The 9,859-nt window shown below is 43.8% G+C and overlaps 1 long non-coding RNA gene across 1 annotated transcript in view; it reads left to right on the top strand.

Moving 5' to 3' along the window:
- The window catches only part of LOC108445363, an 11,441-nt gene extending 2,418 nt beyond the window's left edge, over positions 1-9,023 (top strand). The window contains exons 2-5 of the long non-coding RNA XR_001860183.1: positions 399-533; positions 3,564-3,838; positions 5,208-5,345; positions 5,542-9,023. This is a non-coding gene — a long non-coding RNA (uncharacterized LOC108445363). The remainder of the gene's footprint in view (positions 1-398; positions 534-3,563; positions 3,839-5,207; positions 5,346-5,541) is intronic.
- Positions 9,024-9,859: the final 836 nt, after the last annotated feature.

Below are 9,859 nucleotides of genomic sequence, written 5' to 3'. Positions count from 1 at the left end.
TTCCTGCTCAGAACCTCCTGCACTCCTCTATTCCTCGTCTGCAGGGCACATAAATTAAATTAATTTGTTGACTTACTGACTTTTTTCCCCATTGACCTGGAAGCTTGAAGAGCCAAAAGATGACTGAATATTTGCATGCATGAATAAAAGGCTGATCAGAGCAGTGTGTAGAACAGGCAAGTACATTCTGAGAGTAGCAGGAGGAGAGTTGCTGCCTTTTCACAGCGGGCTGAACTGTGAGCTCCAGTTCTCTCTGTGCCTTGCTTTACAGGATACAAACAGAATTACCATCAGCCAGCAGAGCTCTCATTTTTGTAGCCTCTGGGTCAAACAAAACCAGTGCTGAGCTGTTTGGGTCCAGCCAATCGTTCTGTACCATGTTTGTGTCTATATTACAGAATTGGCTGAGCTGTGCCGCAGAATCACAGAACTGCAGAAGTTTTGAGGTCGGAAGGGACCTTTGGAGATCATCCACCCCATCACTCCTGCCAAGGCAGGGTCACCTGGAGCAGGTGACACAGGAGCACATCCAGGTGGGTTTGGAATTTCAGTGTTTCCCAGTGTGGATGAACCTTCTTGAGAAAGCTGGGGGGTGGCACATGAGAAGGAGCAAGGAGAGAGGAATCTGCTGTGCCACGTGCATTTGCTGGAGTTTGTTTGCACTATGACACCCAGGGCAGCACCCTCTGCCTGGAAGCGATATAAAAGTCAGAGTATTTGGGAGTCCTTCAGTCTGTTGATCATAACAAGCAGGAGGGAGAGGAACCATGTGGTTTCTGCAGAAGAGAGTAGGGCAGGTAAGTGCTAATGCTGCATGATGTTGTGTGAGATTAAAATATCTATTCATGGCCTAAGGATCCTAAAAATGTAAGGGAAGCTAAGTCAGATTAGACCTCCCAGCCCAGAAATTTACCTCCAACAGAGGCCAGTAGTGAACACCTCAGGAGCTGCAGTAAGGCTTCCCCAGGATGCTGTCCTAGACTCCAGCTACTTGTGCCCCACGGAACTGCTGGACCAGAGATAATGACCTTCATGAATACTTCTGATTATTTTTGAGATGACCCTCATAGACCCTCTCAGTTGTTTCTCTCCCTGACTGAAGAGTCCTTGTCTAATAAGAACATTTTTCTACAGGAACCTTACTACATATTTGATCATCCCATCACTTTTCTTTAGTTCTTCAATTTCTACAATATTAAATTGATGTGATGCTAGTTTTCACATCCTCTGGGCCAGAGGATCAGATCTGTCTTTGATGTGCTAGCATAGCCTGTTTGTGTTCTTTGCTCCTTTTCTGACAATTTCTTATCAATGCATAAAGCTGATATTTTCACATAACCTCATATTATAAACCCAAGATTTGGCTCCTGGTTGATAATAGCTCATAGCCCATCATTATACAAGCAAAATTAGGATTATTTTCCATGTACATCACTTTACATTAATTTCCAGAGACTTTCATGTGCCATTTCATTGCTTGGACACCAAGTGGCCTGACACAGAGTGCTTTTGCAATTTTCCAGTTAACTCATATCTAGTCTGAATTTGTCATCCTAGTTATGGTCCTGGATTGACTTCCTAAGGTTCAATTCATAAATATTCAAAGCAGTTTAGTCTGGGTGTGGCAGGTCTGATAAAGCAGGACATAGATGGGTCTGTTCACCACTTACACTGATCCAAAGGCAAAATTAAAAGCCTTGAACTCTAAGATGTGTACCTCACCTCTGACACTCTAGTTCTGTGCTTGTGAACAAGATTCCTGTGATCAACATGTGGCCTTTAGACAATAATACAAAAACAACAAGAGGCTTGAACCAAGAGGCATGCCATGCAAGAAGACTTTTCTTACCCAAAATTCTTCCAACAGACCTTGTGTGCAGTTCCCCTGCAGCAATTCCCCTCCTCTTCCACTTTCCTCTAGATACATCACAACAAACCTGTTTATTTTTGACCCAGCACATATTCTCTCACTATTCCCTCAGCTGTTTGTTTTCTACCTAAAAACTGGTACTTATTCTTTTAAAGATGCTTTCAGGAGAATTTTTTCCCTGCAAATCTGTCTTAATCTATTGCTGCCTGCAAAATAAACTACTTTAGCAGTATTCCCCTGACCCCTTAGGTTGAATCCTCCTGTCTGCTCGTGGCTGACCCAATTCAATATCTCCAGTTACTACAGATGCATCTCTTTCTCATTGCTCTGCTGAGATCATGCCCAGCCCAATGGCTGGGAAAAGCTTTGTTTTCTCTTCTGTCAGGCTTATAACATGCTCCGTATTTGTCCATCACACCACTTTCCAAGGAAATGTAGTATGAATCTTCCTCTCCTGGTCATCTTCAGCCAGAGCACCAGGGGTATCCGAGTCATGCCAGATCTACGATGGATTTTTCGGTTTCTCTTACATTCTTTTGGGGTGTGTACTACTGGTGATGATAAATGCACACTCTCCTCTCTAGATATGAGCAGCTTGACATTTGAACAATGAATTATGTTCCCTTGATCATTTCCTAACCAATTTCTCTGATGAAACTGTCAGGCCTTGGCCTCTGCTCCCTCTAAGCAAACAGCAGCCTCATGCAATTTGCACAAGGTATTGTTTTCCTTCCTTTGAAATGCCTTTCCTTGCTCATCAGCATACAACCCTTTTCTCATTAGAATAGACAATTTCTATTGTGATTTCTCATCCCCTGTCCTTCCCTGCATAAAATGACAGTTTTATTCCAAGGCCCTGTTTCACCCTGCAACTCTGAGTTTGCTGGAGCAAGTCCTTCTGCTACATGGTCAGAGCATGAGCTTGGGCTGTATCTCATTTTCCTGAAGCTTGGTGCATCCTGAAAATTACTCTTGCCTGTGTGTGGATGCAGTGTGCATGCAGAGTTGGGAAACAAATGACCCTAAGTAGCAAAAGTCCTGTGAGAGATGCACATCACTTAAGCAATGGTATCAGTAACTGTCAACGAAGTTGTGACTGAGTCTATTGAAAATGGTCTTGATTTTGCGTCCTCAAAGCCTTTCTGCTGCAGGGAAGAGTGATCCCTCCCTGGAAAGCACAGAAACAGAGTAACTCGAGGTATGTGATACCAAGGTGGGGATCATTGGGCTCGGAAAGTCCTCAAGAGAGCACAGAATTTATCCCACTGCCCTGAAAATGGATCCACAATGTAAAATCCTGGCAGCTGTCCCTAAAGCCATCCAAAGGGGAAGGCTGCTTTGCCTCCAGGCACACATTGCCCTTCAGTGTTGCCCTTGCCATTTGCTTGCTCTTCCAGAGACACACAGGGCCCATTATTGTCCTCTCTTGTCATTTCAGGTTGTACTTGGAAATGTTTTTCAGGTTTTGCACAGTTTTTCAGTTCTGTACAGTTATCCAGCTAATGCTTGTCAGTGCACCTCTGTAAAGTGATAGGCACAAGCCATAATCAAGGTATTTGGGGTCACTTCACAGCAAAAAAGTACTGAAGGCAGCACTTACTGTTCCAGGTTGGTATTTTCTTTTTCCAGGAGATCCCACTCTCCAAGGGCTCATACTAAAACAACATCTTTCTCTCTTCTCCTCCCTTGCCAGCTGGCCTTTTCAAAGTTGCCTCTGGAAACGCATGGGGCAAATTCTGTGATCCTTCAAGTGCTGACTATAAACAGGCTGATAAAGTCCAACCAAAGATGATGAGAGCTTCACTAACTGATGATGCATCATTTCTTCAGGGGATGGCAGATTGGTTTGTCTGCACACTTTGAGCTGCATCCTTGGAAGACACTAAAATGTGTGAAATCCCTCAGGAAAAAAAAAATTGAAATTCTTTATTATCTCCTCTTCAAAACGCCCAACATCCATCAGAGAAGGTGAGTTGTGCTGGTGTCTCCATGGGGACAGCGGGCACCCTGCTGCAAAGGTGAAAGGTGCCACGAGCTGCAGGGTCAAGGCAGAGCTGTGCTGTCTGAGGCCACTGACTGCTTCTGAGGGGTTTTCTCTTCCCATTTCTCATATTTATTTGGTTTAAGATTGACAAGCAATGCTAGAGCATGAGGAGAGATAATAGAATTCCCTGACTGAGAGAGAGGAATTCCTTGCGGTCCTCCCTATAATTGTGTTCTTTTCCTAAGTGCCTGTGAGAAATGTATGGAGGTGTTTTACCTCCTAATACATTATTTTGGCTAGGAGCTGTGGACACATAAAAAATCAGGGGCCAGATATATGATAGCAGCCCTTTTTCATTTTGGGATGTGCTGCTCTAATAAGAGTGTTTTTCCTATGGGCAGGTCAGCAAATTTTAGCCTTTGTGATGCCACCAGTTTGCAAGGTGATCCCATGCCAGGCAGAAAGCAATGGCCCCGCAGGTTTGTAAAATTGTCTAGTTTGGGCAGGTCTAGAGTGGGTTCAGAACTCCAGCTGATACTTTTCCTCACCATCAGCTCTCTGGAAGTGGTGATAGTGAGGGGAGGTGTCCAGTGTGCTCAGAGATGGTGAGATGGACCCAGTACTGCTTGAGAGATGGACAATGGCCTGGAAAGGGGGTCCCACCTCAGGCTACCATTTTGGTAGGTTTAGAGTTCCTCTGTCCACAGCTGTCAGCTGCTTTCAGCACATTGAACCAGACGTGGGAATGAGTCTGGAGGCTGGGTCATCCCTTTGCACAGCAGCTCTCCTTGTCCAATTAATATCCAAAAATTTGCAGGGAGTGCACCTTACAGGCCACCAGATCAATGAAAATTTGACTCTGCAGATGAACGAGCGAATCCACAAAATGCAGCTCTATCTGCTGTCCCCCAGCTCCTCAGAGCATCCCTGCACAGGGCAGTTTCTGCCCCAGCTCTGGCTGTACAGGGCACTGGCACAGCCCAGCCATGCAGCAGCCACAGCTGGATCCTGGTGGACATTCCATCTGGTATTAAAATGCCCATCAGTCACGCTCCAGGGACAAGATGCATATTATTACCTGCCATAGCTGCACCTCCCTTAGGGAGGATGGAGGTAGATTTTCAGTAAACATCCCTCCAAGCTGGTGTAAGTGACTCTCATTAACATACCAGATGATTTTCAGACAAAAAATATACACAAGTTCCTTTTTATGCAGAAGAGTTCAAGTGAATCTGCAATAAAATTTAATTCAAGAGCTGTCTTCCCTTGGCCTGTCTGTGGCACAGCTGGGAAGTGACCAAAAATCTTCCAAACCTGAGGTGAACCAGTAAATGTCCATTCCATTTTTTACAGGAAAGCAGCTTTTCTCCAGGCTGGAGGATGACTGACTGACAGATCATACTGGCAATGTTTTCAGCAGAAGCAGCTTTAAACTGGGTTTAAAATGGCTTTTGGAAACACACCTCAAATTACACTGGAGGCAGGGTTTTGGTAGGTATATAACTGTACATGTGTTTTGTACATCCCTGGAAAGAAGCCCCTCCAGACCCCATTACAAGAGGACGAGCAGGAGATCTCCTCTCCAGCCCCTCACTCCCACCCCTGTGATCTTCCTTCTCCTGCTGCTCCACTTCAGCACCTCGGGGCATTATTTTTAACTAACACTTCTATTGTTCCGATTTTGCAGGTTCCTGGTGTATAATTAGAAGTCCTGACATCCTTGTCTTCTTCCTCCCTGGTGCCATGGGCCTGCTGAGAGGAGGAGAGAGGCTTTGCTCCCTGTCTCATGGCAGAACCAGTGGCGAGCCCTTCGCCAGGACAATACATCTGTCAGCATCCCTCAGCCTCCCCGTAATTAGCTCCGAAGTTAACTGCTTCCCATCTCCCAGAGAGGCCAACACCTTGTGTTTACTTCTCACTTGAAAAAAATTCCTCCCACAGCCACCTGAAAGTGCCTGCGAGTCCAGAAAAGTGCAAATTCACAGAGATGTGTAAATCTCTGCTCAATATCCCCCAACCTGACATCACGATGCTTCCTAAACAGAGCTGTCTTTGGCAGGAGATGCACAAAGCTGTGGCACTGCAGGCCCAAAGGGCCACTCAGTTAGAGGAGTTTTCAAACAAAGACGAGGCACAAGGGCTGTAATCTTAAAATTCATGTCTTTTCGTTTTTCTCCCCACAGAATGGATTATCACAATTGAGTGTTGCTGGGAATGGAATGGGAAATAATGGGAGAGCAGGAGGAAGCTTTGCACAACAAACTGAGGCCAGTTTTCCAGCAGAGCTGAGCTCCAGGGGCTGCACAGTTCCCATCTGGTTCCCTCATTTTCACTTCTCTTTCCTGCCCTTCTTTCTGGGAATGGACTTAGCCCAGTGGTGGAGCAGCCACAGTGGATGCTATGCTGTAACTCAGACTTGTGTTTGTTTTACCTCTGCCACCCATTGCCAGAGATTATAAACATTGACTACAGTTTTCAGATGTCCAAAAGGCTTGCACAAAAAAGGCTCCTTTTTTTTTTAGCATCTATATGACAAATGATTTACAGCAATGGCTGCAGCCCAGCTGAGCTCCCACCAAAAGGTTAATGAAAATGTTACCACTGTCTTCAGGGCAGCAGAACCAAGGCAGAAACAGAACCTTTATATCCAATGCACACCAGTGAAAAAAGTTCTACTGTTTTGAAGTGACCTGGATTGGACTGTACATTTTATATTGTGGGTCTTAACACTATCTATTCACATGTTAATTTCTTTGTGTGTGTTTTTTTTTTTTTTTTTAATAATTGCTTTTGTTACTGTGTTTGGGGTCTTTTTACCCAAGGTGACATTTCTTTTCCCCATTCCTGTTTGTATGTATAAAGCACTTGGTAGAATGGTGTCTGGGGTGGATGATGGTGCTGTTTGGAGAGACCAGAGTGACTAAAACCAGGTAATATAAGGAGGAAAGGGAAGGGTGGGTTTAGGATTTAAGGTTTCGGGATCTTCCCTGTGTCCCCTGTATAGAAGCAGGTTTGGGTTTGAGGATGGTTGAGGAAGTTTATTCCTATTTTGCCCTTGGAATCCTAAAGACCGAGGAACTGAATGGCTCAGATGTAACAAAGATTGGCTTTCTTCAACCCACTTTTCCTGAGCCTGGAGTGTTACCAACTGGTTTTGGATATAAATCTGATCTGTGCTGAGATTTCAGCCACACTGAGGATTTGCATTGCAAAGACCTGTCATGGTGCATCTACAGCTCCCCTGAAAACACTCCTTTACTTCATCTGAATTAAAGAAAGCTTATTACATATTTTCTGTAATGGTTAAGTTTTAGATTGACTCAGCACTGTGCTGTGGAACAGCCATTTTCTGTGTTTATATGTACCAGGTTAGTGGGTGAGAGGATGGAGGTGTCAGACCACATTTGTGTGTTTGTGCCTGAGAGGGAGGAAAATATGGTTATGCTGTTGCTGCATAACTCAGTGTGGGGGTAATTTATGGATACATTGGTAGTTTATTTCCCAAGACCATCAGGGATGACAGAGTGTAAGTTATTTCTCTACTTGAGTAACAAAATCTAAATAGCTGTGAGCTATTTAGCAGTGATTCATTATCAGTTGATCCACTTTTCAAAGGTTGACTTATATTTCTACACCTGCCATCCTTCTCCTTTCCTGTGTCTTGTAAAAATATCCTCAGTTAAGTAATCTTTTTGGGAGCTCTGACCAATAAAAATCTTTGCAGAACTTCGCTGGTTCTATAAGCACAGCAGCAGCCTGACTTTATAACTTGAGATAATTTCTCTTCTATTTCTGTTTATTCCTGGTTAACAACAGCCAAACTTTCAAGAACTTTTAGAGATAATTACTATTATTACTAGAAAACATGTCTGTCCCATGGAATGATTGATTAATGCTTAGGTAGATTTTGGGGAATGTTCACTTTGTGAGTTGAGACAAAGCTATGTATCAGTAGCATGTCCCAGTTCCTAAAAAGAAGTAAATGAGTTCATGGTGAGATGATAGAAAGTATTTGGATTCCAAGAAGCTTTTGTCAGGATGGGCTTTCAACTCCTTCAGCTCTACACTCAACCTAAGATTTTTTCCAAAACACAGAATCCTATTTTACCTTTCATATGCTCTCACCAGTCAAAATTCCATCCCACCCATAGAAACTCCATCCCACCCATAGAAACTTAGAGAGTCTAAGTAGATTTTCAAGAGAATCTGGGTAATTCTGGAGACTAGCTCCCATCCTATCTTCTGTGCTTTTATCCTGGCAATGCAGATGATCTTCATGTATAAGAAGTAAACAGAGTCAATATTCCAATATTCTGCTAGCCAGCAAACCCACATGCTTTGAATTTCAGAGTGAGTCTTTTGTGGCTGGCAAGTCTGTGTTCATAACAAAGGTGCCAAAAATTCTGCGTTATCTCAAAGTTTTGCCTTCCACTTCTGTGATCCCATTGATTTCAGGACTGCTAAGCCAAGGGAGGAAAAAATCCATCAAGCTAATTCTTGAAAAAAGGCACTGAATATTCTTAGGCAGAAGCCAGCTCAACAAAGCTGTGCCTGAGGTTCTATCAATATTGAAGCCTTGTTTTCAAAGTGGATTTTTCTTCTGTTAAAATAACAAGATATAATGATAAATGCACAAAGGAAGTTAAAACCACTGATGAGCTGGAGATTTTGCTGTGAGCCATTGGGAACACGGCACTGAGAGGATCCTGACCTTTATTTCTGGGCAATTTAGATGCGCCAAGATATAAAACCTGTAAGAGATGGTACACAAATGATGGCAGATTTACTCAACATGTATCCCATATTGTAAAAATCATGGTCCTTTCCAGATAGAAAGGCTAAAGAAATGTTAATTAAGTGGACATTTAATTTCCTTTTTTAGTCTTATTACAAAGGAGCAAAGGAACAGGAGGGACCAACAGTCAGGAGACATCCTGAATTTGGCGATGGGTTTTCTTTTCCCATTTCCACCGGGTTTGTTCCCTTCCCGTCTTAATTCTAGATGGAAAAAAACCCTAGAAAAATGCTGCAGAGTCAAAGACTTGAACATAGGGGCATGGTTATAAAGAAGGCTGTGTTACCTTTTGCATGGCTATTTCAGGCAGTGACAACTCACAGGAATGCTCATGAGCCAGGAGTATTTAAGAATAAACAGGACAATATTTGTAAGTAGTTGGTTTAAGTGAATATGTGCCACAATTTCCATGGGAAACCCGAACTTCTCCTTGGCCATGATGAGAGTGGCTCACCTCTCCCTAGGGATTAAGGAAAGGAGGATGGTATTCCACCTGCAAATGAGTCAGGGCAGGAGGGGAAGTGGATGGGGACTGGCTTTAGTCCCCAGCTCTCCAGGCAGTGACTCAAATCTGGTCTGTGCAGACACAGGAGGAGGGTTTTATGAGTGCTTTTCAGGCTGTCCTCCCTGTGAACAACATATTCGGGTTCAGAAGTCCAGGGTGGATTTCCACAGTGCGATCAAGACCCTGAAAAAGCTTGCTCCAAAGTACAGAGTTGTCACAGGGTTTCTTTACCCTACAGACAATGGGCAACCTGGTGCTGTTACCCTCATCCCTCTCCTCTGCTCCTTGTGGCATCATATCGACCTTGGCTTGGGTGAAACCTCAATTCCTCTTCCATTGGGGCTGAGACTGTCAGGAACCAGACAGAAATGCTCCCTGCTGACAGCATCACAGCTATTGACCATGGGAAACAAGGTGTCAGCACCACTGACTGAGCTACAATTATGGCCTGGAAGTAGCTGAGAAATAATGTCAAATCAGTGTGATGCTGTTCGTTCCACACTCCAATCTGCAAATGAAACGGGAGAGAAATTCTTCAAATAAATGATTTATTTAATGAATTATTCTGCCAGATTTAATTTACACAGTCAATCAGAAGTCCTCCAGCACCACGGGACATAAATGGATTAATGTTTTCCCAGGCATCAGTACAGAAGGCAATTCCTGGTCAGCAGCACAAGTGCTCAGTGTTTGGGGCCTACAGAG

The sequence above is a fragment of the Corvus brachyrhynchos genome, unplaced genomic scaffold (assembly GCF_000691975.1).
Source record: "Corvus brachyrhynchos isolate BGI_N302 unplaced genomic scaffold, ASM69197v1 scaffold52, whole genome shotgun sequence".
Classification (NCBI taxonomy): Eukaryota; Metazoa; Chordata; class Aves; order Passeriformes; family Corvidae; genus Corvus; species Corvus brachyrhynchos.
This window is presented reverse-complemented; position numbering and strand designations above follow the sequence as displayed.